The following is a 25784-nucleotide window of genomic DNA, read 5'->3' on the forward strand; positions in this document are numbered from 1 at the left end:
CTCTGCAGGAGTGAGACAGTGAGTTTACGCAGATTAATTCTCCCCAATGCCTTTGACCAACTTTATCCCTCAACCTCACCCTGAATAATTATAATCAGACTATGGGCAGCACGATACCACAAGTGGATAGCACTGTGGCTTCACAGCTCCAGGGTCCCAGGTTCTATTCCCCGCTGGGTCACTGTCTGTGCGGAATCTGCACGTTCTACCGGTGTCTGCGTGGGTTTCCTCCGGGTGTTCCGGTTTCCTCCCACAGTCCAAAGACATCCAGGTTAGGTGGATTGGCCGTGATAAATTGCCCTTACTGACCCAAAAGGTTAGGAGGGGTTATTGGGTTACGGGGATAGAGTGGGTGAGTGCTTAAGTGGGTCGGTGCAGACTTGATGGGCCGAATGGCCTCCTTCTGCACTGTATGTTCTATGTTATTATCCAATTATTGTCCCGTTGCTGTTTGTGGAATGCTGTGCCTCTACTGGTCGTCTGCATTACAATTGTGACTGTACGCCAAAAGCATTTAATTAGGTGTAATTTGCTTTGGGACAGCATGAGGTGTTAAGTACATGGAGCTGTTCCACAGAGCTGCAAAAGAAAATAGCATCAAGAACTGAGTGAGAATGGGAACTCTGTGGAGAAGAGGGAGGAAGAGTAAATTGTTTTATGCTATGATGCAACAGTAAACAGAAATCATCAGACTAATTCAGACGGGAACAATTGCACAGGGTAATGTTACTGGACGAGTAATCAGTTCTGAAGACGAGGTATTGATGACTAAAAACATTAATTGGGTCTCTCTCTCTCTCTCTCTCCACACGTGCTGACTGACCTGCTGAGTTTTTCCATTTTATTTCTGATTTACGGCACCTGCTTTTAGAATTAGTCCAGAGTCTGGACTAATTCCCCAGGGAACTGATTGTTTCCTGGGTACATCATAGCCGCTGAGGTAATTTAATTTCAATAATTCAGAAGTCTGGAATAAATAACGGGTGGAATTGTGGCAGAGGCGGGAAAACCAGTGTGTAGCTCTCCAGCTGCACAGCTGAGTTTTAACTCCAGATTCTCTGGCATTGTGCACTGGCCGTGATCTTTGCTGCCACGCTGGTGGGGTCCGATAGATCCAGCAACACTATTTCCAAAGGGGTGCTTCCCAATCTGCATCTCAATCCTCACCCCAAAGATACAGGGAAACCCCCTCAACCACCAATGCAACTCACCCCTGCCAGCTAAGGGGAACCCCTACCCTCACAGGAACTGTGGCAACCCGCATCAACTCATGAGAAAAGGTTGAGGATTTTGGTTCTGTACTCGTTGGAGTTTGGAAGGTTGAGGGGGGAATCTTATTGAAACTTACAGGATAATGTGAGGCCTGGATAGGGTGGGCGTGGAGAGGATGTTTCCACTTGTATGAAAAACTAGAACCAGAGGACACCATCTCAGACTAAAGGGATGATCCTTTAAAACAGAGATGAGGAGGAATTTCTTCAGCCAGAGGGTGGTGAATCTGTGGAACTCTTTGCCGCAGAAGGCTGTGGAGGCCAAACCACTGAGTGACTTTAAGACAGAGATAGCTAGGTTCATGATTAATAAGGGAATCAGGGGTAATGAGGAGAAGGTAGGAGAATGGGGATGAGAAAAATCTCAGTCATGATTGTATGGCATTGCAGACTCGATGGGCCGAGTGCCTAATCCTGCTCCTATGTCTTATGGTTTTATGGTCTTAGAAGGGGAAACCACCATCAACAAGCATCAGGGAAACCCTCCCATCCCAACACACATAATTACCCGTTGTAAACCATCATGTGATGTCATGCCGGTGAGGGTGTAATTCTCACCTAGTGGGGAAGCTCTTTAAGCATATGTAAATTTATAAAAATAAATTTTATTGCTGTGTCTGCCCTTCCTGGATGAGGAACTGAGAACCTCGTTACATCATCGGCGAGGGGCAGGAAAAGTGAGCAAATCTCGCCACTGAGATTCCCGTGCCCACGGGACTTTCCACCAGTGTCACCATATCCACCGCGATGATCGGCGGCAGAAAATCTCTGCCCCTCCAACTAGTGCCATTCCAAATATACTCACAAAATCAAACCTTACAGATCCACCACTCCTCCATCACCAGAAGTGATGGCACAAATGGTATTCAGCCAGGAAGGAGTGTCTTTGGGAGTATTCAACATGAAGGGAGCCTCCTGCTGATTAACAACTACCCCCTCCCTCAGCTGATGAACCAACGCTGCTCCATGTTGAACACATTTGGAGAAAGTGTTTGAAGGTGGCAAGGACACAGAATGTGCTTTGGGTGGGAGGTCTTGCCCATCAGCAAGGGTAGCTTGGTAGTACCACTATTGATCAAGCTGGCAAAGCCCTTGACTGCTGCAGGAAAGGATGTCCCGAAGCGTGGTACATTGGCGAGACCATGCAGACACTGCGACAACGAATGAACAGGCATCGTGCAACAATCATCAGGCAGGAATGTTCCCTTCCAGTCGGGGAACACTTCAGCAGTCAAGGGCATTCAGCCTCTGATCTCCGGGTAAGCGTTCTCCAAGGCGGTCTTCAGGACACGCGACAACGCAGAATTGCCGAGCAAAAACTTATAGCTAAGTTCCGCACGCATGAGTGCGGCCTCAACAGGGATCTTGGATTCATTTCGCATTACATCCACCCCCCACCATCTGGCCTGGACTTGCAAAATCCTACCAACAGTTCTGGTTTGAGACAATTCACACCTCTTTAACCTGTGATTATCCCTCTCCCTGGATCTGTAATGATTTGATTACCTGCAAATGCTCGCATTCCAAGCATTGTCCAGCATCTCTGACTTTGTCTATATAAATGTTTCTGGAACGTACCTCTCCATTTACCTGAGGAAGGAGCTGCGCTCCGAAAGCTCGTGTTTGAAACAAACCTGTTGGACTTTAACCTGGTGATGTAAGACTTCTTGCAAAACTATATAAGCAGAGCACTGCTTGGGGGAAACCAACTTGGTGAATGCGAGAATTTGCTGTATGCTTGTTGCTAACATTAGACTCTACGGAAGCCCTGATTAGGATTGAACTCCATCCTGTGATTGGAGGAGGCTATAGGGGAGATGTCAGAGGTCGGTTCTTTACACAGAGAGTGGTGGGTGCGTGGAATGCACTGCCAGCAGAGGTGGTGGAGGCAGAGTCATTCGGGACATTTAAGCGATTCTTGGACAGCAGGATGGGTTGGTTTTAAGAAGAAATCGTCACGTGCTCTTGAAAACCAGAGAAGATTTTCACAACACGATGACAAACCTACATCAGAATCAGCGTCAGCTGCAGTGTCAGATAGTTCAGCAGTTCCTGAGCATGAGAATGTCATGGAGAACATTAAATCTACAAGTTCTGAGCAGCAACTCTAAACTTTGAGAAGATTAACCAGAGTCAGAAGAAAACTTAATTGACTAAATTTTTATATTTGGACTATTTGTTTAATTTGACAAGCAAATTAAGCATTTGACAAAATGCTTGCTGTTGTTGTATATAAATGTATTTGTTAAACCATTTTTTTTTTAAATTTAAAGGAAAAATGAATTCACTAACATGCCCAACCGAGTTGAGTGTCTCTGGGATGGTGGAGGATATTGGAGACAGCTGTGACGGGAGGTCAGTGTTATCCCCGGACTTGACCTCCAGGATGTCCTGGGATGTGGGTCGAGGGCTCCCGGCCATGTTGGTTTCATCCTCGTCGCTGCTCGGCACCTGGGATTCTGCCTGTGGCTGTGGCTGAGGTCGGGGGCTGGGGACACCAGAAGGCTCTGCCCCATCTCAAAAGCTCCTGCAGGAGACAAGACAAAATGCATGATTACATCGGTGGTTGGAGGGGTTGTAGACGTGGTGGTGGGGGAGGTGGGTGATGCACGTGCCATGGGAAACCGCAACTCAGCGGGGTCTCACTTCCTCGCCCGATGCCAACCTCCACCTTGGCGACTGCCCTTTATTTGGGCCCGCCGACCACGCCCAGTGCCCTCTGCTCTGCTGCGGTGAGGTGCATGTCCGGCAGTCCCCCTCCAGTCTTCTCCCATTCCCGGAGGTTATGAGCAGCCTTCTCCTTGGTGGTAGAGGGGGCAGAGGGGGGGGGGGGGGGGGGGCAGAGAGGGAGGGGAGGGGGCGATACACAGAAAATGAACAGTTAGACAGTCTAACACATGTAACCCAGGGTATGGGTAGCTGGTGGCCTCAGTGGCCAGGGCACCCGGCCATAGTGGCCGGTATGGGCGCCGGCATGTGGTTCAGGGTGGGGATTCGGCCATCCTCCGCGTGTAGCTGGGGGCATTACATGTGTGGAATGGGGAATGGTGCCACAGTGCTGACTACTCACCCTGGCTGCCCTGAGCAGGGTGCACACTTTTTTCCGGCACTGCTGGCCAGTCCAGAGGGAGTTGCCCACGGCGCTGACCACCTCTGCCATCTGCGAGCAGCCCAGGATACAGGGACACCCTCCCCTTGTCCACTGTGGACACTGTTTCCAGCAGGGTCTCCAGTTCCGCATCGGTGAACGTCGAGTCCGGGTGTCTTGCTGCCATCTGGGATGGTGTGTATGGGGAGTGAAGTGTGTATATGCAGCTGCAGCTTGTCAGCCTCCTAGTTGTCAATAATGGACCCGGCGAATCCCACATCGTTTCTTATTGGAATCAATCATGCTCCACTTGGCCCAAGTGCTAGCCCCCTAACAGTTGTGGCATCGGTCCTGGTGCGGCGCCAATTTTGCTGTCATAGAACTCAACGAATCCTGACCCAGCATCAACTCTTAATCTCAGGAACGGAGAATCTGGCCGACAAAAAACCTCTCTCTCCTTCTCCCCCTCTATCCTTCTCAAAATCTCTCTCTACTTCTCGCTTCACAATCTCTCTCCCCTTCTCATAATCACTCTGTCACTCTCTACTTCTCACAATCTCTCTGTCCCTTACTCACCCTCTCACAATCTCTCTCTTCCTTTCTACTACTGACAATCTCTCTCTCCCTCTATCCTTCTCATAATCTCTCTGTCCCTCACTCACCCTCTGACAATCTCTCTCTCCTTCTCTACTACTCACAATCTCTCTTTCCCTCGATCCTCACAATCTCTCTCCTTCGCTCAATCTTTCACTCTCTCTCCCTCACATCCTTATAATCCATCGCTCCTGCTCTCAATGTCTCGCTACCATCCCCTCACAATCTCTCTCTCCCGCTCTCTTTCCCTCAATCTCTCTATGACAATCCCTTCCTTCCCTCAATCTCTCTCTCCCTTTAACCTCCCTATAATCTTTCCCTCCCTCTCTCCTCCTCACAATCTATCTCTGCCTCTCTCCTGTTGTGTTGTGTGAGGTGGCTGTTGTAATGATTTACACAGACTATCTAGTTGTTTAACTAGAAAGTTGATTTATTACGAAACATGTGGAAAGATAACTAACATATTACTGTTTGGATAAAGTTACTAAATTAATTCAGTGAATTCTCCTGGAGCTACGCTAGGTGCAACTATCCTGTTATACGTCTTACTACCAACTGGCGAGCATCTCAAGTCATGTGATGTATGTCTGACACCATCAGCTGATTGGAGGTCGCATTGCTCACTATCTACATAATTGTGCACAGGCACACAACCACATCCCCCTGCCTTTGGAAATGTTACAGTAAGAAGTCTTACAACACCAGGTTAAAGTCCAACAGGTTTGTTTCAAACACGAGCTTTCGGAGCACGGCTCCTTCTTCTTTGGAAATGTTAACATTAATATTCAAATATAACTGTGTCTTACAAAGCAAGATCTATGTTATCACTTTTTTTACACGTGTTTTATATATACACACACACACTCACAGACACACATATATATACAGTTGTGCTTAGGGCAGCATAGTGGCACAGTGGTTAGCACTGCTGCCCAACGGCCCCGAGGTCCCAGGTTTCATCCCGTCTCTCGGTATCCGTCTGCATGGTGTTTGCACATTCTCCCCATGTTTGAGTAGGTTTCGGCCCCGCAACCCAAAAATGTGCAGACTACGTCGATTGGTCGTGCTAAATTTCCCCTTAATTGGAAAAAACTAATTGGATATCGAAATTTATTTTTTTTAAATGCAGCTGTTTCAAACAACATGATACGCCTTATGAACGTGTCCCTGGTACACAGCTTATTGGACATTCACGACGACATTGTCATGTTGATCTTCTGGGTTCTTATCAGCTTCCCATTGTCACTTCAGCTTCTGGAATACAGATTTTCCGGCAGGTCTTTTTTGTCTTCACACCTTGTTTAGCCTTTTGGCGCGATGGGTTCTGAAGACCAATTCCCATGCTGGCCTTGCCTGCGTCACCAGCATTTTTGATGTTTTAACGTGATGCATTTTGCTGCATCTTTGTGTACTTTCACTATCTGGCCTGTCAGCCACATTGCCGATGTCTTCTTGTTTAGTACCACAGGTGGACTCACGATATCCCCCATCCTCCTTCTCTTCCTCTTCTTTTTTGTGGGAGGGATCTTGTGACTGCGCCTCGTTTTCTGTTTGGTTTTGGAAGCACCTGTCGTGATGCTGGCCTGCGCCATGTGAGTGGGTGCTTGTGGATTGTCTGCTGAAACGTCCAGTCTTGGCATATGTATGAGGGACGGTGCGTCTATCGCCAAGTCTGCAGGAACAGCCTGCAGAGCCTCGCACTCTGGTGCCCGAGCTGAATCCACGTCCCCAACGATGGGTGCTGCTTCATCATCCTGTGTTTGACGCCCATTGATGACTCAACATCACTCGATAGGATAATCTCTGGGTTATCTTTTCCTGAAGAGCTGAGTAGTGACTAGCTTATCCCTGTCTGTTAGAATTATGTATGTATCGTCTGTCGATGTAGAGCTACATACAGATACAGCTATCTGTTCTTCTGGCACATCTTTTGGTGGCATGGCCTCAGGTATCAGGGAGTCTACTACCGGAACCATTTTGTGGGCCCAAGATGATTCACCGTATGCCTCTGAAGCCAGTTTCTCCAGAATGGAGATGATTTCTTCCATTATCACTCTGTTTGTAGCTGAGTTGCTCTAATCTGATGTGTCTGTTATGACAATCTCACTTGCATACGCCATCTTAGAGCTTTCACACTTCTCGGTGTCCTACGCAGACTGGGCGTCCCTTGTGATCACCTCATCAATTCTGCCAAACCACTGGAGTAGCGCGACGTTTCACGGTCGTCCCCTTCTGGCTCATCATCTGAGTATTCATTTTCCTCTTTGCAATCATGGTTGTCGTAGTTTTCATTATCGTAATAGAACATAGAACAGTACAGCACAGAACAGGCCCTTCGGCCCCCGATGTTGTGCCGAGCAATGATCACCACACTTAAACCCACGTAACCCGTAACCCAACAATCCCCCCCATTAACCTTACACTACGGGCAATTTAGCATGGCCAATCCACCTAACCCGCACATCTTTGGACTGTGGGAGGAAACCGGAGCACCCGGAGGAAACCCACGCACACACGGGGAGGACGTGCAGACTCCACACAGACAGTGACCCAGCCGGGAATCGAACCTGGGACCACTGGAGCTGTGAAGCATTGATGCTAACCACCATGCTACCGTGAGGCCGTAATGATCATCATACTTAGCATCGTCGTCTGTAATATCGTCTTCCATGTAGTATAACGCGACTCGTGGAATTATGTGTAAGAAATGATCGATTTTCAAGTCAGCAGCGAGTCTTGCTGCAGAGCTTCCATCCAACACTCCATGTTCTGGAAACTCAGGAGTGAAGAAATTGAACAAGGAGTCATTTAGTACAGTTTTCGTTACTGTTTTACAAGTATCCCGTTCCTTATGTGTGACATTTTGTGCTTTCTTCCAGTTGATCTGATACCCTGTGGTTGCAAATACGAAGACGTCTGACCCATCAGGCCACAACTCATCTGGTATGTTTTCGCGAGTACCTCATTTGTGAAGTACTCATTCGGTTCCAACTTGAGCTCCAGAGTGAAGCTCATTGGCTGTCCCGGATTTGAAGAATTTAAAGTTACAGTTTGTAGATGCTTCAGGATAGGCTTATCATGCTATGATGTCACTGAGCAAACCCTCACGTTTGAAGACCGCTAACCAGAACTCTGGAGTTCCATTTGAGTTCTCCACCTTGCCTCTGGTTGATCTTCTTGCGCTTCCACTATCGCTTGTCGGATAACTGCACCAGCTGTATCTTGTTGCGAGTTGCAATAATCTTCTGTTGTCTCGCAGTCTGGAACATACAGCCGCTCAACTAGGTTCAGGACCTAGAACATAGAACATAGAACACTACAGCGCAGTACGGGCCCTTCGGCACTCGATGTTGCGCCGACCCGTGAAACCATCTGAAGCCTATCTGACCTATATGACATTTTCATCCATATGTCTATCCAGTGACCACTTAAATTCCCTTAAAGTTGGCGAGTCTACTACTGTTGCAGGCAGGGCGTTCCACACCCCTACTACTCACTGAGTAAAGAAACTGCCTCTGACATCTGTCCTACATCTATCACCCCTCAATTTAAAGCTATGTCCCCTCGTGTTGGTCATCACCATCTGAGGAAAAAGACTCTCACTGTCCACCCTATCTAACCCTCTGACTATCTTATATGTCTCTATTAAGTCACCTCTCAGCCTTCTCCTCTCTAACGAAAACAACCTCAAGTCCCTGAGCCTTTCCTCGCAAGGCCTTCCCTCCATACCAGGCAACATCCTAGTAAATCTCCTCTGAACCCTTTCCAAAGCTTCCACATCCTTCCGATAATGTGGTGACCAGAACTGCACGCAGTACTCCAGGAGCGGCCGCACCAGAGTTATGTACAGCTGCAGCATGACCTCGTGGCTCCGAAACTCAATCCCCCTGCTGATAAAGGCTAGCACACCATATGCCTTCTTAACAGCCCTATTAACCTGGGTGGCAACTTTCAGGGATTTATGTACCTGGATGCCGAGATCTCTCTGTTCATCTACACTACCAAGAATCTTGCCATTAGCCCAGTACTCTGCATTCCTGTTACTCCTTCCAAAGTGAACCACCTCACACTTTTCCGCATTAAACTCCATCTGCCACCTCTCAGCCCAGCTCTGCAGCTTATCTATGTCCCTCTGTATCCTATAACATCCTTCAGCACTATCCACAACTCCACCGACCTTCGTGTCATCTGCAAATTTACTAACCCATCCTTCTACACCCTCTTCCAGGTCATTTATAAAAATGACCTCACACGCATCTGTTCCCATTATGAACATTTCATGGCTACAATGAAAAATGGTATGATATGACTTCTGTTGTCTCCCATGCTTCGAGTTCACTCAGTGTCTCAATCTCCTTCCCACTGTAACATTCAGCATCTCAATCTCATTCCCACTGCAACATTCGGCGTCTCAATCTCCTTCCCACTGTAGTCCATCAGCAGTCTCGGTTAATTGGCGATCTTCGATTTAACCCGTAACCCATGCAAATCGGACAGACTGAGGAGATTTGCCCTCACACCTGTGTCGAGCTTGCATTTTATCAATGTGTCATTCAGCATCACTGGAAATGTCCATCTGTTTTTGATGAAGCAGCTTCCAGGAGCACTTTTCCAGGAGACACATCCGGAGTGAGACTCGTACAGAGTGGGAGATTTAAACTTGGTAATTTGGTGCAGTGAGGTAATTCGGTGCAGAGTGTGAGGAGGTGCTTTTTAACCCTGGTAAGTGACTGGTAAGTAGTCTCTCTTTTTCTTTTCATTGTCTAATTTATTTATTTTTATTTTTCTAGTTGTTTAAGTTTACCAAGGGTTTAAGACATGGCAGGAGATCCCATACCCGTGTCATGCTCCTCGTGTGCGATGTGGGAGCTCAGGGACACGTCCACTGTCCCTGGCTCCTTCACGTGCAAGAAGTGTGTTCAGTTGCAGCTCTTGTTAGACCGCTTGACGGCTCTGGAGCTGCGGATGGACTCACTTTGGAGCATCCGCGATGCTGAGGAGGTCGTGGATAGCACGTTTAGCGAGTTGGTCACACCGCAGGTGAAGGTTACTGAGGGAGATAGAAAATGGGTGACCAAAAGAAAGAGCAAGAGTCGGAAGGCAGTGCAGGTGTCCCCTGCGGTCATCTCCCTGCAAAACAGATATACCGCTTTGGATACTGTTGAGGGAGATGGCTCACCAGGGGAAGGCAGCAGCAGCCAGGTTCATGGCACCGTGGCTGGCTCTGCTGCACAGCAGGGCAGGAAGAAAAATGGCAGGGCTATAGTGATAGGGGACTCGATCGTAAGGGGAATAGACAGGCGGTTCTGTTGACGCAATCGAGACTCCAGGATGGTATGTTGCCTCCCTGGTGCAAGGGTCAAGGATGTCTCGGAGCGGCTGCAGGACATTCTGGGGGGGGAGGGTGAACAGCCAGTTGTCGTGGTGCACATAGGCACCAACGATATAGGTAAAAAACGGGATGAGGTCCTACAAGCGGAATTCAGGGAGTTAGGAGTTAAACTGAAAAGTAGGACCTCAAAGGTAGTAATCTCAGGATTGATACCAGTGCCACGAGCTAGTCAGAGTAGGAATGTCAGGATAGATAGGATGAAGGCGTGGCTCGAGAGATGGTGCAAGAGGGAGGGATTCAAATTCCTGGGGCATTGGGACCGGTTCTGGGGGAGGTGGGACCAGTACTCACGATCTCATAGTTAGGGATCCTCTCGGAAGGAGCGATCACAATATGGTGGAATTTAAAATACAGATGGAGGGTGAGAAAGTAAAATCAAACACTAGTGTTTTGTGTTTAAACAAAGGAGATTACAAGGGGATGAGAGAAGAACTAGCTAAGGTAGACTGGGAGCTAAGACTTTATGGTGGAACAGTTGAGGAACAGTGGAGAACCTTCCAAGCGATTTTTCACAGTGCTCAGCAAAGGTTTATACCAACAAAAAGGAAGGACGGAAGAAAGAGGGAAAATCGACCGTGGATATCTAAGGAAATAAGGGAGAGTATCAAATTGAAGGAAAAAGCATATAAAGTGGCAAAGATTGCTGGGAGATTAGAGGACTGGGAAATCTTTAGGGGGCAACAGAAAGCTACTAAAAAAGCTATAAAGAAGAGTAAGATAGAGTATGAGAGTAAACTTGCTCAGAATATAAAAACAGACAGTAAAAGTTTTTACAAATATATAAGACAAAAAAGAGTGGCTAAGGTAAATATTGGTCCTTTAGAGGATGAGAAGGGAGTTTTAATAATGGGAAATGAGAAAATGGCTGTGGAACTGAACAGGTTTTTTGGGTCGGTCTTCATAGTGGAAGACACAAATAACATGCCAGCGACTGATAGAAATGAGGCTATGACAGGTGAGGACCTTGAGAGAATTGTTATCACTAAGGAGGGAGTGATGGGCAAGCTAATGGGGCTAAAGGTAGACAAGTCTCCTGGCCCTGATGGAATGCATCCCAGAGTGCCAAAAGAGATGGCTAGGGAAATTGCAGATGCACTAGTGATAATTTACCGAAATTCACTAGACTCTGGGGTGGTCCCGGTGGATTGGAAATTAGCAAACGTGACGCCACTGTTTAAAAAAGGAGGTAGGCAGAAAGCAGGAAATTATAGGCCAGTGAGTTTAACTTCGGTAATAGGGAAGATGCTGGAATCTATCATCAAGGAAGAAATTGCGAGGCATCTGGATAGAAATTGTCCCATTGGGCAGACGCAGCATGGGTTCGTTAAAGGCAGGTCATGCCTAACTAATTTAGTGGAATTTTTTGAGGACATTACCAGTGCAGTAGATAACGGGGAGCCGATGGATGTGGTATATCTGGATTTCCAGAAAGCCTTTGACAAGGTGCCACACAAAAGGTTGCTGCATAAGATAAAGATGCATGGCATTAAGGGTAAAGTAGTAGCATGGATAGAGGATTGGTTAATTAATAGAAAGCAAAGAGTTGGGATAAATGGGTGTTTCTCTGGTTGGCAATCAGTAGCTAGTGGTGTCCCTCAGGGATCCGTGTTGGGCCACAATTGTTCACAATTTACATTGATGATTTGGAGTTGGGGACCAAGGGCAATGTGTCCAAGTTTGCAGATGACACTAAGATGAGTGGTAAAGCGAAAAGTGCAGAGGATACTGGAAGTCTGCAGAGGGATTTGGATAGGTTAAGTGAATGGGCTCGGGTCTGGCAGATGGAATACAATGTTGACAAATGTGAGGTTATCCATTTTGGTAGGAATAACAGCAAACGGGATTATTATTTAAACGATAAAATATTAAAGCATGCCGCTGTTCAGAGAGACTTGGGTGTGCTAGTGCATGAGTCACAGAAGGTTGGTGTACAAGTGCAACAGGTGATTAAGAAGGCAAATGTAACTTTGTCCTTCATTGCTAGAGGGATGGAGTTTAAGACTAGGGAGGTTATGTTGCAATTGTATAAGGTGTTAGTGCGGCCACACCTGGAGTATTGTGTTCAGTTTTGGTCTCCTTACTTGAGAAAGGACGTACTGGCGCTGGAGGGTGTGCAGAGGAGATTCACTAGGTTAATCCCAGAGCTGAAGGGGTTGGATTATGAGGAGAGGTTGAGTAGACTGGGACTGTACTCGTTGTAATTTAGAAGGATGAGGGGGGATCTTATCGAAACATTAAAAATTATGAAGGGAATAGATAGGATAGATGCGGGCAGGTTGTTTCGACTGGCGGGTGACAGCAGAACTAGGGGGCATAGCCTCAAAATAAGGGGAAGTAGATTTAGGACTGAGTTTAGGAGGAACTTCTTCACCCAAAGGGTTGTGAATCTATGGAATTCCTTGCCCAGTGAAGCAGTTGAGGCTCCTTCATTACATGTTTTTAAGGTAAAGATAGATAGTTTTTTGAAGAATAAAGGGATTATGGGTTATGGTGTTTGGGCCGGAAAGTGGAGCTGAGTCCACAAAAGATCAGCCATGATCTAATTGAATGGCGGAGCAGGCTCGAGGGGCCAGATGGCCTACTCCTGCTCCTAGTTCTTATGTTCTTATGTTCATTACTATTGTCACAACTGGCCAGTAAGACTTCTTCAGTTTTCATGGTCGACTCATCTTGTCCTTGGTTGAAATCAGATCAACAGAAAATAATTCTTTAAGGGGCATCTCATCAATTGCACTGAGGGCCCTGTTTGGTCCACTGTAGGACGCAAAAAACATTGTTTCGCAAAATGATTTGTAAGGCCACATTTGGAACATACTTTTCCATATGCTGCACATTACTGTGGCCCATGGTGATTGCCACATCACTGGCATAAAATGGCAGAACCAGTCGGCTGCTTAAATGGCCACCTGCGCTGAGACCATGTTTTTTATTGAACTGTGTCGCAGTGCTGATGGCACTGGCGTTTTCTTCCATATAGGCACCAAAATGTTTCAAGCTTGGTGTATTGATCAGCTGTGCAGGCCAGCTCACTCAGATGGCAGATCTTGATAGCATTTTCTAATTTCACGTCTTTTTCCCGTAACAATCTCTCACAGAGTTTATCATTCGATATCCCAAACATTATTTGGCTGTGGATCATCGATAACTTTAGATCACTGAAATTGCAGGACTGGGCCTTCAGCCTCAAGTCGGTTACATCGCTATCAAAGGATGTGCCTGTTTTTTTGGGTACACACACAAAATATGTAATATGTAATATGTTCAAATGTTTTGTTCTTTTTCGGAGAGCAATGCCGATCGAAGCACTCTATCACTTCATCGTAGCTCTTGCTTTCTTCTTCGCTGTCAAAAGAGAAGGTATTGTAATTTTCGATTGCTCGAGGACCTGCCACCATGAACAGCAACACAACATGGCTCTCATCAGGCTGTGCCTGCAGACCAAAGGCTGAAACATAGAGCCTAAATTGTTGCTTGAAAACTCACCAATTTTCATTGATGTTACCGAGACTCAAAGCTAGTGGGGTGCACTTATACCTTCCATCTCTAACTTCACCATCATTTGTTGTGTTGAGTTGCAGACGGCCGTAGTTCACCAGGTCAACAGAAGGATCTTCTCTTTTCGTTCTTCAGCTGATTTCGCCGCATCTTCTCGACCATTATCTTTAAACGTTCCAAACTCCTGGTACCATGTTGTGTTCTGTGAGATGGCCATTGTAATTATTTACACAGAACAATCTAGTTGTTTAACTAGAAAGCTGATTTATTAATAAACGCGTGGATAGATAACTAGTAGATTACTGTTCGAATAAAGTTACTAAATGAATTCAGTGAATTCTCCTGGAGCTACTCTAGGTGCGACTACCCTGTTGTACGTCTTACTACCAACTTTGAGCATCTCAAGTGACATGACGTATTTCAGACGTCACCAGCTGGTTGAAGGTCGCATTGCTCAATGTCTACATAACTGTGCGCAGGCATATCACCACATCTTCTTCCAATATCTTTTTCCCTCTCTCCTTCTCACAATCTCTCTCTCTCCTTCCCTCAATCTTTCTCTCCCTCATTCTGTCCCTCAGTCTCTCTCCCACTCTGCTTCTCACAATCTCGCTCTCCTTCTCACGACCTCTCTTTCCCTCTCCCATTCTCACAATCTCTCTCCTTCTTTCTTTCTCAAAATGTCACTAGACCTCTCTTCGCAATCTCTCTCTCTCCCTCTCTCCTTCTCACAAGCTCTCTTTCCTCAATTTCTCTCTCCCTTTCCTTTTGACAATCTGTCTTTTGTGCTCTCCTTTTCGCAATCACTTTCCCTCTCTCCTTCCCACAATCACTCTCTCCCTCTTCAATTTCTCTCCTTCTCAAAACCTCTCTCCCCCTTTCCCATTCTCACAATCTCGCTCTTTATTTCGTTCTCAAAATGCCACTAGCCCTCTCTTCTCACAATCTATCTCCCTCTCACAATCTTTCTCCCTCTCACAATCTTTCTCCTTCTCACAATCTATCTCTCCTCAATTTCTCTCTCCCCTTTCCTTTTGACCATCTCTCTCTTGCACTCCTTCTCACAATCTCTCTTGCCCTCTCTCCATCCCACAATCGCGTTCTCCCTCTCTCAATCTCTCTCTCCTTCTCTCAATCCCTCTCTACCTCTCTCATTGTGTCTCTCCTTCTTACAATCTCTCTCTCCTTCCCTCAATCGCTCTTTCCTTCTGTCAATTTCTCTCTTCTTCCCTCAATTTCTCTCTCCCTCTTTCCTTCTCACAATCTCTCTCTTCCCTCCTTCAGTTTGTACTTTATGATTCTCTCAGCCTTTCCATTTGTGCCTTATATTTTAGTGCTGGCTTCTGCCCATTTCCTGTATTTCAAACACAGTTAGTTACAGGGAGTTTCCACATTATTCCACTGATTTTACAGTTAGTCAGGTTTAAAAGGAAGCCACGCTTTGTTGGAACAAACCTGGGAATGTTGACACCCTCTTGCAGAATTCAGTTCTAACCTGCAGGAGGAACTTGAATGAAACCACCAGAGGTCAGAACTGTGATTAAATGGCCATATTTTGTTCCTTCCCCGAATCAAAGCGTTCATAATCATGTGCAAGTGCCTGGTGTTCTTGGTGGAATATTCAACCATCAGGGATATCGCAATTAACCCAAGCTAGGAACCTTCCTCGTTCACTCTGAAGTGAGCAGTACGGAGTCACCAATGAATCGTAGTGGAGGTGGAGACAATCAATGATATCAAAAAGAAATTGGATGGACTCTTGCGGGAAATAAGCCTGCAGCATTACAGTGATGGAGGGATGGAATTGGATAGACTGGATTGCTCTAGAGAGAGCTGGCATGGACTCTCTGATAGTTCCATTTCCATGATGATGGAGGGAAGACCATTGATGAAGCATCTGAAGATGATTGGGCCAAGGAACTGCCCTGGGAAACGACTGCAGTGATGTCCCAGAACTGAGACGATTGACCTGCACCAACTGCAGCCATCTTCCTTTGTGAAGGTTATGACTCCAGTGAGTGGAGAGTTTCCCCCCAATTCCCTATTTTTGCTCTGCAAATCCATGACGGAAATAGTGCATCTGCCATCACCAGATTGAATGATTGTGAAGGAAGTGTAAATTCAAGAGGAAAAGAAAGATTGGATTAAGAGAGATAAAAAGAGAACGAAAAGATTCAAAAAAGTATTTTTTTTGAAACATCTCCCAGAATTAAAATTTGATGGAATGCGAGTCCACATTTGTAAATGTTAATTTTCAGTGCCGGAGAGTTTGGCTGTGCTATGACACCCTGGATTAGTACAGTCAATTCCAGCCCCACCTGCCCCGGAGTCACAGTGCAAAATAATTATCCAATCATTTTTATAAAAATACCTGATGCATTTGGCTTTTAGCTGCCCAATATTCACAGTCACCAGGTTTGTAGAAGAAAACAAGATTATTGGTTATTTATATCAAGAACTATGAAATATGTAGTATTTTGGAGAGAGTTAATTGAAACCCTTCACCATGTTGCCAGAATCAAAACAAACCAAACTAAAACCTCGGGACTCAGAAAAACATCCCAGTGAAATAGGATCCAATAACCACCTGTTACAACTAGTTAATAATAAACTTGTAACTAATACTTTAACTGTTCCCCATCCACTTCACACACACAAGACAGACAAACACAGAGAGGTGGAAAGGGATAAAAATCATAAGTGGAGGGAAGAGTCTTTGTTCAAATGCTGGATCTAGCACACTTTTCTTCATGGCAAGGTTACCGACTAAAGTCTTTAATTTACAGTCTACGATCTTCTTTGCAGATTAAGGTGATTTGGAAATGCATTACCCACAGCTTTTCTTGGAGACGCACCTTATTTCTCACCAAACTGTGCTTTCAGCTCGTGGTTTGTCTGCAGGAAAACAACACCCAGAAGCTTTCTGGACAGAGAGTCAGCCCTCACAGTGGCCTTCTGGAGACGGTTCGCTGGATATTTTGGAGAGAGCTAACCCTTCATCATGTTGCCAGAATCAAAACTGAAACCAAACTAAAACCTCGGGACTCTGAAAAACATCCCAGTGAAATACGATCCAATCACCACCTGTTACCAGGTAGAACACAGCCCTTTGGGCCAATCCATTGCCACCAGCCAATCAATCAAACTGAGTCCCAACCTTATCTCCCTTTTTAGAGCTAGTACGTCTGCAGCCTCTGGTTAAACCAGCAGTGCCTTCTGGATTCTTTCTGCTTGAATTAAAGATACAGGCTTCTTGCCTTTAAAGTGACATGTCCATTAATCATCCATGGATTCTTAAATAACTAAAAGAAAGAGGAAATAAGGGAATAAAAAGGAAGGACCATTACAGCCGAAGTAATTAACACGTATTGAGTCATTAATAGGGTATTTAAACCTGAAGCATTTAAATGTCTGCAATAAATTTGACTCCTTTCACACATGCACGAAAACCTCACCCCATTCATCGCATGTCAATGAAGAGACAGTCAATATGATGCTGTTTTCCCAGAGATCACTGGGCAGTGAATTCTACCAACCACATTTCAATTTCTGTCTTTAGTTGCACCTCTAGGGACTGGTTTAGCACACTGGACTAAATCGCTGGCTTTTAAAGCAGACCAAGACAGGCCAGCAGCATGGTTCAATTCCTGTACCAGCCTCCCCGAACAGGCGCAGGAATGTGGTGGCTAGGGGCTTTTCACAGTAACTTCAATGAAGCCTACTCGTGACAATAAGCAATTTTAATTTTCTATCCTCACCTGAAGTCATTGTAATATTACAGTATAAGGTGTTAGTGAGGCCACACCTGGAGGATTGTGTTTAGTTTTGGTCTCCTTACCTGAGAAAGGCACTGGAGAGAGTGCAGAGGAGATTCACTAGGTTAATCCCAGAGTTGAGGCGGTTGGATTATGAGGAGAGGTTGAGTATTCATTGGAATTTAGAAGGATGTGGCGGGATCTTATGGAAACATATAAAATTATGAAGGGAATTGAAAGAATAAATGCGGGGAGGTTGTTTCCACTGGTGGGTGAAAGCAGAACTAGGGAACATAGCCTCAAAATAAGGGGAAGTAGATTTGGGACTGAGTTTAGGAGGAACTTCTTCACCCAAAGGGTTGTGAATCTATGGAATTCCCTGCCCAGTGAAGCAGTTGAGGCTCCTTTATTAAATTTTTTCAAGATAAAGATAGATAGTCTTTGGTGTTCGGGCCGGAAAGTGGAGCTGAGTTCACAAAAGTTCAGCCATGATCTCATTGAATGGGGGAGTAGGCTAGAGGGGCCAGATGGCCTACTCCTGCTCCTAGTTCTTATGTTCTTATGTTCTTAAAACCATTACTCCACCCAACATGCTCGGTAGTCCTGGTTGGGACCTTTGTGCTATATTGCGGTCTTTTCTTTTTGGCTTAAAATAAACAGCCATTTGAATTTACCTTCTCAGGTTTCCTGAGCTTATATATGGCGACGAGAAAAACTACAGCTGCAATTCGGGATGTCCAGACAGCACCTGAATTCCCCAGCACAAGACTGAGTTCGATGAGATTTTAGGCTCGAGGCCTTAGATACAGGCGTGGAAGATTGGGCCCAGTATAATGAACGGATGCGGTATTTCTTCCACCAAATGGTATTGTTGGAGATGATCGACAGAAGGTAATATTCCTGACCGCCTGCAGAGCCCCAACTTTCATCGTAATCAAAGGTCTCACCTACCCAGAAGCCCCTGACTCGAACAATTGCGGAACTTGCCGCAAATCATTACGACCCTAAACCATCAGCAATTGTATACTGGTTCAACGTGGCCAGGCGAACCCTGGGGGAATTGGTGACGGAATTCCTGACGCACCTTTCTAACATAACTGAACATTGTGACTATGACCCATCCCTCCTTGATATATTGAGAGACCGCCTGGTGTGTGGTATTAATAACATGGCAAACCAAACAAAACTGTTGGCAGAAGCAGTCTTGGATCTAAAAAGGTCTACAGAACTTTCACTTTCCCATAAGAACGAGGAATAGGGGTCTGGGAGCTCCAGGAGTCCATGGATTACAATGTCCACAGCGTTTGCCGCCCCCATTTCAGCGAGTGATGCCCTCAAAGAGTAAGGCATATGGAATCCAGTCACCACCTGAACAATATTGTAGACCTGCTGGCCAAGAGCCACCTCACACGAGGGCAAGAAAGAGGACTTGAAATAGTGCTACACTTGTGGTCGCAGGAACCGTGGCAGTTGAGGGCAGTAACCGTGTTGTCATGGTTTCCCTCTAGGTGCTGTGGTTTCCTTCCACAGTCCAAAGATTAGGTGGATTGACCATGCTCTATGGTTCAAACATTCGGTGGAGTTATGGGGTTACAGGGTTAGAGCAGGGGAAGTGGGCCGAGGAAAGGTGCTCTTTCGTGGGGTTGGTGCAGACCCAATGGACCAAATGACCTCCTTTTGCACTGTGGGAATTCTACGATTCTATGAGGCTACCAGAATAGAAACAAATGCATCATCCTGATTGGATAGCACAACCACCCTGAGCTAACGTTTTACATATTGATCAGTCCGAGGAAAACAATTGGATCATGGCACCCAAAGTCGCCCCTGAGAAAATAACACTCCAAGTAAATGGACACCCCTTAGACATGAAGATTGATATGGAGGCTGCGTTCTCGGATAGCGGACAACAAACTTACTGAAAACTCTGGGGATCCAGCATCCAGGACTCTGAGGCCTATCTGGCGACGTCTCCTGGGAGCCATTGACAATTATTGGGACCGTAGTAACCCCAGTTACCCATGGACAACAGTCATTCCGACTACCACTGGTAGTGATCCTGTGAAAATACCCCAGTGTCTTCCAGGATAGTCTGAGGAAGTTAAAGGGAGCCACAGCTAAAATTTACATTGACGTAGAAGCCCAACCCAAACATTTGGTGGCCCGTCCAGTCCCATGCACCATGAAGATGGACGACGAGCTGGGCCGGTTGGGGAATATGGGATTATACACCCGGTCCAAAGAGAACAAAGAAAAATTACAGCACAGGAACAGGCCCTTCGGCCCTCCGAGCCTGCACCAATGCAGACCCTCTATCTAAAACTGTCGCCTATTTTCTAAGGATCTGTATCCCTCTGCTTCCTGCCCATTCATGTATCTGTCTAGATACATCTTGAATGACGCTATCATGCCCGCCTCTACCAGCTTCGCTGGCAATGCGTTCCAGGCACCCACCATCCTCTGCATAAAGAGCTTTCCACGCATATCTCCCTTAAACATTTCCCCTCTCACCTTGAATTCGTGACCCCTAGTAATTGAGTCCCCCACTCTGGGAAAAAGCTTCTTGCCATCCACCCTGTCTATACCTCTCATGATTTTGTAGACCTCAGTGAGGTCCCCCCTCAACCTCTGTCTTTCGAATGAAAATAATCCTAATCTACTCAACCTCTCTTCATAGCTAGCACCCTCCATACCAGGCAACATTCTGGTGCATCTCCTCTGAACCTTCTCCAAAGCATCCACATCCTTTTGGTAATGTGGCGACCAGAACTGTACGCAGTATTCCAAATGTGGCCTAACCAAAGTCCTATACAACTGTAACATGACCTGCCGACTCTTGTACTCAATACCCCTTCCAATGAAGGAAAGCATGCCGTATGCCTACTTGACCACACTATCGACCTACGCAGCCACCTTCAGGGTACAATGGACCTGAACACCCAGATCTCTCTGTACATCAATTTTCCCCAGGGATTTTTCATTTACTGTATAGTTCACTCTTGAATTGGATCTTCCAAAATGCATCACCTCACATTTGCCCGGATTGAACTCCATCCAAGTGGGCAGCACGGTAGCATGGTGGTTAGCATAAATGCTTCACAGCTCCAGGGTCCCAGGTTCGATTCCCGGCTGGGTCACTGTCTGTGCGGAGTCTGCACGTCCTCCCCGTGTGTGCATGGGTTTCCTCCGGGTGCTCCGGTTTCCTCCCACAGTCCAAAGGTGTGCGGGTTAGGTGGATTGGTCATGCTAAATTGCCCGTAGTGTCCTAAAAAGTAAGGTTAAGGGGGGGGTTGTTGGGTTACGGGTATAGGGTGGATACATGGGTTTGAGTAAGGTGATCATTGCTCGGCACAACATTGAGGGCCGAAGGGCCTGTTCTGTGCTGTACTGTTCTATATCTGCCATTTCTCCACCCAACTCTCCAATCTATCTGTATTCTGCTGTATTCTCTGAAAGTCCCCTTTGCTGCCTGCTACTCCACCAATCAATTTTCCCCAGGGATTTTTCAGAGGTCCAATTCAGATTGGGCTGTGCCAGTGATCCCGGTGCTGAAGCCGGACAAGTGACAACGATAAAATGACAGTAAACAAGGCCTCCCGTTGGACAGGCACCCCATGCCCAGTGTGGAAGACCTCAATGCAAAGTTGGCTGGGGGTGCCACTCATTCGCAACGCTAGGTATGAGCCACGCGTATCTCCAGCTGGCATTATCCATAAAATCTAGACATAGAAGAGAACAGTACAGCACAGAACAGGCCCTTCGGCCCTCGATGTTGTGCCGAGCAATGATCACCCTACTCAAACCCACGTATCCACCCTATACCCGTAACCCAACAACCCCCCTCCCCCCTTAACCTTACTTTTAAGGACACTACGGGCAATTTAGCATGGCCAATCCACCTAACCCGCACATCTTTGGACTGTGGGAGGAAATCGGAGCGTCCGGAGGAAACCCACGCACACAGGGGGAGGACGTGCAGACTCCGCACAGACAGTGACCCAGCCAGGAACCAAACCTGGGACCCTGGAGCTGTGAAGCATTTATGCTAACCACCATGCTACCGTGCTGCCCATTAACCCCACAGGGGATAGTACGAGTTATCCTGGCTGACCTTCAGGTTGTTGCTGTATGGGAAATTTACCAATCGGTACAGAAAAGCATTCTTCAAGGGTTCCCGAGTGTGGCTGTCCACCTGGATGATGTACTCAATACAGGAGCCATTGAACAGGAACACCTGGACAAAGTAAAATAAGTTCTTCGTCGATTTTCAGATTTAAGTGTTCACCTGAAGAGGGGAAAGTGCATCTTTCAGGTGAAAGAAGTTATACACAGAGGATACCGGGTCGACAAAGAAGGGTTGCACCAGGTAGAGGAGAAAGTCCGAGCCATTAAGTCGTCCACAATACCCGAGAACACGACAGAGCTAAGGTTACCCCTTGGGCTAGTCAATTATTACGGAAAATATATTCCAAATCTGATTATCTTACTGGTGCCCCTACAAGCACTTCTAAAGAGGCACCAAAGATGGTCATGGAAGGTGCCACAAGTAGAAGTATTTTCCATAGTGAAGTGCCAGCTACTGTCCTCTCGATGTTGATGCATTATGACCCATCAAAACCACTTATCCTCCACACGGAGAGGATGTGACGTCTCCCCATTGAGGTAGCGTTGCCCCATCAGTGGCTTACTCAGCTCATTGCCCACCTTTGTAAGCAGGGCCTTTGGCTGACATAGAACGTCGAGATGCACAAATTGAAAAGGAAGGACTGGACGTAATTTTTACAGTCAAGAGGTTTCATCAATACATCCATGGATATCATTTTTTGATAATCAAAGAGGATAAAATGATACTGTGAAAAGCTTCGGCCAAGATCCAGCGATGGGCTTGCTGTTAGCAGCATATGAGTATACATTTGAGTACTGTCCAAGCGCACAGATTGCACACGTAAATGTTCTCATCCGGCCCCGCTACCTATGTGCCCTCTCTGCCAGTAGCAGACAATTTTAGTTGGCACTAAATATTATACATTTCATGGACACACTACTCTTTATGGGGGATGGGAAAATTGGGCGCGGCCGTTTTGGCGCGGCCGTTTGGGAGCCATGGGACAATTGGGCGCAGCCAATTTGGCGCGGCCATTTGGACGCAGCCGTTTGGGCGCCCTGGGACAATTGGGCGCAGCCAATTTGGCGCGGCCATTTGGGCGCAGACGACAGAAATTCTTTTAGTTTTTGTGGCTAGTAAATTGTTGCAAATTGTTGCAAGTAAATTTAAAAACCTTAAATTAGTTCATTTAGTTTAGTTCATTTGGTGATTATGAGCAAGGCTCCTCAAGTACTCGATAGCATCCATGTTTTCAAATTTAAGAACACTTTCATGTATTCTTTTATCTTTATTGTAAATTAAGAACCTTAAATTAGTTCATTTAGTTAAAAACCTTAAATTAGTTCATTTAGTTAAAAACTAAAGTTAAAAAACCTTTAGTTTAGTTCATTTGGTAATTATGAGCAAGGCTCCTCAAGTACTCGATAGCATCCATGTTTTCAAATTTAAGAACAGTTTCATGTATTCTTTTATCTGCATCTCTATACTTTTTTAGTTTTTGTGGCGGTTCATGGCCGGCTAGTAACCTTTCATAATATGCATCTCTACCTTTCTGTACTTTACGCAGGCCATCAATTAGTTTCCATATGGTGGGATGATGCATGCCAAGTTCATATTTCAATCGACGGTGGGCTGCCTCCGCATTATTGTTTGTGCGGTCTTCCCCGTTTAATGTTCTCTGATAAAGGTTCCAAATCTCAGGGCGAAATAAAGGTGTTCGTCTACCATTTCCTCGTCTGTTCAGACGACCAACATATGTATCTTCAAACCAGTTGAGTAAATCTTGAAGTTCTTGCGGCAGTTGGGTCGCTAAAGCATCCAGATATTCATCGATTTTGTTCAAAGGTACAAAGGCAATGGCAATAATCATTTTAGCTTTTAACGCGAAATCTGGATCAGTGTTATACAAACTACGGAACCCCATACTAGCTAGATGTTTTTGCATATTTTGAGCTAAATGAAAAAAACATCCTTTTATTTGAACATCAGGGAATATGTCTTTCATAGCACTGTGCGCAGCTTGTTCATAATCACAGACGATTGAACTGGGTTTCAAGTTGGGTTCGATTTCTTTCAATAATGCGAACATTCTCGCATATGTGGTGCGTTGCTTGTTGGGCAAAAGAGCATAAACCGTAGGAGTAACTCCTCCGTGTTTTTTTTACCATAATTACATATATCTGAGAAAAGAGGCTGGGAGCAATACTGAATGTGCCATCTGCAAACCACATATCAGATGTCAATAAGTGCTGTAGCCAGCTCTGTCTTCCGAAGATTAATATCCGGTCGTGACCTGGTCCGCTATCACAAAGTAAAACATTTTCGTCCACTCCTGGTTGAGGGACATATATCCTGTAGCATTCTGGCACAATCAATTGTTGTAAATCACTTGGATTGGTGGGGGCGTTCAATACATAATTACGCTTTCTGCTTATCATTCTCCTCAAAGCAGATATATTAGGAATGACTGGTAGACTAGCTTGGGATATGTCTGTCAAACATTCATTAACAACTACAGTCGGTGCCTCAAGGGTTTCCTGTTCTCTCCTTTTTATTTTAGTTTTCACAAGTGCAACCTCTACTTGTGCAGCAGAAGCATCATGCGAATGGCTGTTCAGCTGCCTCACCACGCTTGCAGCTTTAGTATGGAGACGTGCTTTGCACCGGTTTTTTTGCTCACAACGCCAAAATTTCACTTCGCTGTCACCTTTGCTTGTTTTGTCAAAGACGTAAAGGAATCCGTTATGAACAAATTTTTCTTTACCACGTTTCGTTGATACTGCCTCAGCCATCATATGAGTATGCAAATTGTTTTAGTTAAAAAATATATAAAAAGATGGTGATAGAACGCACCAGCACCCAACTCAACGCACCCGCACCAGCAGCCAACTCACCTGAGGCTAATTCACAAATAAAGAAATGTTATTTTGCCGCCAAAACATCCGTCGCCAAAACAGCCGGCGCCAAAACGGCTGCCGCCAAAACGGCCGCGCCACAACGGCCGCGCTCAAATGGCTGCGCCAAAACGTACCTAACCCCTCTTTATGACCACACAAATCCACACATGGACCCAAAAGGACCACACATTGGCAACACGGCACCATGTCATCATACCTGGAGGAATTGCTGGTCTTTGCAGCAAAACAGCAGGAGCTCAGTGTCGAGGACAGCATCCTTCTATGGGGAACCCACATGGTAATCCCACGGCAAGCTTGGAAAACCATTCTGCAGGACTTGCTACAGCGGCATTCGTGGGTTGCCTGAATCCACATGTGGTGTGCAGGGCTTGATGATGATATTGAGAGGCTGGTACAGCGGTGTGCTGATTGCCAGCAGCATCAGAGGTTCCCGCCATCAGCCTCGCTCCAGCCATAGGAGTGACCAGGCCGGGGCACCCTCGGTGCGTTTGCACGACGACTTTGCCGCATCCTTCCTGGGCTTCTGAATGATGCCCATCAAATTAGATAGATAAACACCGGATACTTTCCACCACTTTGCGAGTCACCATAGAGAAGTTATGCTAATCATTCAGCATTCATGGTATTTCGGAGGTGTTAGCCACTGATAATAGTATCTCCTTCACAAGTGAAGAAATTCTGTAAACTAATGCGGTGAATCACATTCAAACTGCCAGCTTTGACAAAGGGTCATCTGGACTCGATATGTTAGCTCTTTTCTCTCCCTACAGATGCTGCCAGGCCTGCTGAGATTTTCCAGCATTTTTTTCTTTGGTTTCAATTCCAGCATCCGCAATAATTTGCTTTTGACCCATATCATCCTTCTTCGAACAGTCTGGCTGAGCGAGCGGTGCAAACTTTTAAGTCGGGCATGAAAAAACACTACGGGGTCAGTTGAAACAAACCTGGCACATTTTGTATACAAGCAAATTACTGCGGATGCTGGAATCTGAAATGAAAGGGAAAATGCTGGAAAATCTTAGCACGTCTGGCAGCATCTGTAGGGAGAGAAAAGTGGACTCAACCAGGAGCTTTGCTGGGTCTCACTGACACCGATGCCACAGACAAGGCGATTCCGTAGCATGTCTGTGAGGGGGGGTTCTGTATTCCGAAAATTCTGTGAGCCT

The sequence above is a fragment of the Scyliorhinus canicula genome, chromosome 17, assembly GCF_902713615.1.
Source record: "Scyliorhinus canicula chromosome 17, sScyCan1.1, whole genome shotgun sequence".
Lineage (NCBI taxonomy): Eukaryota > Metazoa > Chordata > Chondrichthyes > Carcharhiniformes > Scyliorhinidae > Scyliorhinus > Scyliorhinus canicula.